We start from the raw sequence: 3,688 nt of genomic DNA on the forward strand, positions 1-3,688 counted from the left end.
AATGAGGTAGGCGTGGCAGCGTAGAATGCACCCTTCCCAAGACTGGCCACCTCGGGACAACAAAGACCCATCCTTCAACCGAAGAACGAAGCAAAGTCAAGAAATACGCTCACGGAAAATCGAAGCTTACGAACGAGACAACTTCCGGCATTGGCTGACGACGGACCCCCCCCCCCCTGAGCTTCAGCACACAGCCAGGACACATCACAGACGGCGTCAAGGACCGATGCGATGCGCCCGATTGATCGACGCAAGCCCGATGCCGAGAGACCCTTCTCCCCCTTTTCCCCATAGCTCCCAAGCCTGCGCCACTGAAATGGGGGGGGCAAAACGCTCCAATTTGAGGTCCGAAATGGAAATGCAATGAATGGAGTGACTCCCATCCGCCCGCGGACGGCCGAGGGCAAGCGAAAGAAAGGACGAACGGAAGTCCGCGGGCGGGCTCATTGAGTGGCGCCGCAGCCGGGACGGGTAGAGAAGGGAACCACGCAGCCGGCGACTTTTTTCTTAGGGGGGGGGGGGGTTGGAATGGAGTGTGCCGTTATTTGTTCTGCCCATGTTGGTTATTGGGCTCTCCAATACCTGGTGGGGACTACCTACCTAGTTCGAGGGGTTGTCTCAGGCCCGAGAGAGGCGCGCGAGAGAGCTCTGCGCACATCAGCTGTGTAGGAAGGTACTGTGTAGGAAGGTAGTAAGTAGTAAACGCCCAGCTTTTTGGCTTAGCGGGCAGGGCCCAAAGCCGACAGGGGCAGAACAAATAGCCGTGCTCGGGGAATCAGCCTGTGGCGGGGCGGATACGCTGATGAATGAGACATACACACACTCACTGAGAGAACTGCTGCTTGTCTTCGAAGGACGACAGAGAGAGAGAGTGAGAGAGAGGGGCACCGGGTGGACGCGGCGGACAAGATGTTGGGGATCTGCGGGTGGGGGAATTCACCACAGTGCAACCCAGGCACACATCTACGTACGCACCAGGGGCATGGTAATTGACGGGTCGCGTTGCTCTTGTGGGCCGAGAGGGTCGTCCCCCTTCGCTCGAGAAAACGTGGGCGAGCTGCCTGTTACGTGTGACGAGAAGCCATGCATGCGATTGCAGAAATTCTTATCAGAATCCTCTGGTCTGGGGCGAGGTTGAGGGGGGTGGTCCGCCGCTTTCATGTCAGTTGAGAGATGACACTGCATAGGGATGGATGTCGATGGGTTCGGGAGGATTTTTTTTTGGAGAAGAATGCCGACCAGCTGACGTCACACTAGACTCGTTTGGGCCTGGGCGCGATGTGGGCTTGAACGGGTTGTTGAGGGTGGTACTAATCGACTACCATGCACACTAACTAACTATTTGCTGCTGCCTTCGCTGATGCCCGTTTGGCGGACTGGCAGCACTGACAAGCTCATCCATCCCTGGGAGAATTGACCTGGATCGGTTGCATTGGGAGCACAGGCGCGAGAGGCGAGACAGGCGAGGCAGCCATGTTGCAAGGCGAGACATCTGAATGGTCATGTATCTGATGTATCCAATGCTCGTTCCTGGTCATTCCACGCCTGTTTGTGCCACGAGCTGAAGGGGGGCCAATTGGGGCCGTCACCCCAGCTCTGACAAGTTGCCAGAGAAAATTGGCCATGGACCGAGGGGAACGTTTTCTCAACGGGAGCTCCGAAATCCTGGGGCACAACTACAACGACAAGGATGGGGGGAGAGGAGGAAGGGGGGGGGAAGATTCGCCTGGCTTGGCCTGCACAATCGATAAGGACCCGATCAAGCTGCAACGCTAATGGGGGGGGGGGGGAGCTTGCCCTGTTCCCCTCGATGCTGCAGCCGGGGGTCCAGGTTTGGCGCAGCCGGCTTCCGTCCGTCTTTTTGGACCCGATTACTATCCCCCCCCCGTCAACCCCCAGTGAAATCAGTGAAATGGAAATTGTCAGGCCCGGTTTCCTGAAGGACGGGAGGAGGCTATGCAACACGTTGCCGATGAACTGTAGAAAGATGAAGGGGGACGGCCGAACATTGAGTCCACCTGTCGTCTTGCATGCTGACACCTGTACGAATGGGCATCTACCTCTGTACCTAGTTACCTGCCTAGGGGTGTAAGGCTTGCAGGCCCTCTTCCTAGCATCTTCACCCCGTCATTGGTTGGGTCCTGCCAGATCGAATGTATCTATTTGCCTACGTACCTCAGAAACGGCCACAGCACTGCTCGACAGACAAGACGTCCCCGAGGTAGCCATGCAGAAGGCGGTAAGCACGGTACCACAGAACTGCATCTATACAACCCTATGATGGCAATTGCGTTGCGGTGTATTGGTCGACGAACATCAGCCGCTCCATGTCGTCAGACCGTGGGTCGTATGGCTCAGCTGCCGACTTGCCTTACATAGTATATACCATCAACCTGTCTGTCTAGGTGCTTCCAGGGAAGGCTGCCCCGTACCTGCGTTACATCTACAATCTGCTGCCTCGTCCCCTTTCCTCTCACCATTGATCTAGACCAACTTTCTTTACATTTTTGATTTGACTGAGCTTTGCAGTGGTGGGTCGTCTATCCTGCCTGCTACTTTGATTCGCACCTTGAAATCGTCCCCCTCAACAGCGAGGCACAACGTCAGGTAAACACATCTTGGGCTCTAATTCACCACTGTCACCATGGAAAGTTTCGGCAGCCTGGCCCATCAACAAACCCCCCACGAGCTGTCTGACCTGCCCTCTCCCTCACTCGGCCTCCGTATGGCATTCCCAGGCAACCTGCCACCAGTGTCATGGGGCGTGAGTTGGAACATGGCGCCTCAAGAACAATGCATGCCACGGGACTAGCCAAAGAACCCAAGGGAGATCAGCATCCAAGTGGTGTTGGTCTTGGGGGCGGTGGTCCGCCCCCCCTTGTCCGGCTTGGGGAGCGGCCGGGACGAGACACACACAGAGAGAGAGAGAGAGCAGGGTCCATTCGGGTCCCAGCAGCCCAGCATCCCAAGATCCCAGGAACCACACCCCCCCCCCGGCCCCATGCCCAATTAGCGGCACCTGGACATTTTCCCCAACAGAAGATGCGACCTGGCGGACGGGAAACTTTTTGCTAACACACACACCCCTTGCCCCCCCCTAGTCCCGGGACCGAGTCGTCGCTCTGCTCGAACATTCATCAACCCAACACCTCCTCCTCTCTCCCCTCGAAAACGACTCTGTCAGACTCTCCAAATTCACCTCCCAGAGACTTTCGAGCACGTCGAGCACAGAGTCCCCCCGCTACAACTCGTCTCGACCCTCAACCCACGAAAACCACACACAAACACCAACCGTCCACGCCTCGAAGTCCATCTCCCCACTACAGCTCCACGCAAGCTCCCTGTCCCCAAATTCATGACGGTCTCCATCTAGATACCCGCGTCTTCTCCCACGCCTATTCTTCCTCCTCTTCTTCTTCTCCTCGCCCCCTTCTTTCTCCCACACCTCGACATTTTTTTGTAATTACACACAGTCGCCGCAACCATGACTCAAGTCGAGGCAAACGGCACCGGCCGCGTCGTGCCCCAGTCTCAACGGCAAGACCTCGTACGCCGAGAAGCACAACATCGCCGACCACTTCATCGGTGGCAACAAGCTTTGCGAATGCGCCCGCATCCAAGGTCAAGGATTTTCGTTGCAGAATAAGAACGGTTACACCGTCATCACAAATGTTTGTCTGCCCCCCTC

The sequence above is a fragment of the Verticillium alfalfae genome, genomic scaffold (genome assembly GCF_000150825.1).
Source record: "Verticillium alfalfae VaMs.102 supercont1.3 genomic scaffold, whole genome shotgun sequence".
Taxonomy (NCBI): domain Eukaryota; kingdom Fungi; phylum Ascomycota; class Sordariomycetes; order Glomerellales; family Plectosphaerellaceae; genus Verticillium; species Verticillium alfalfae.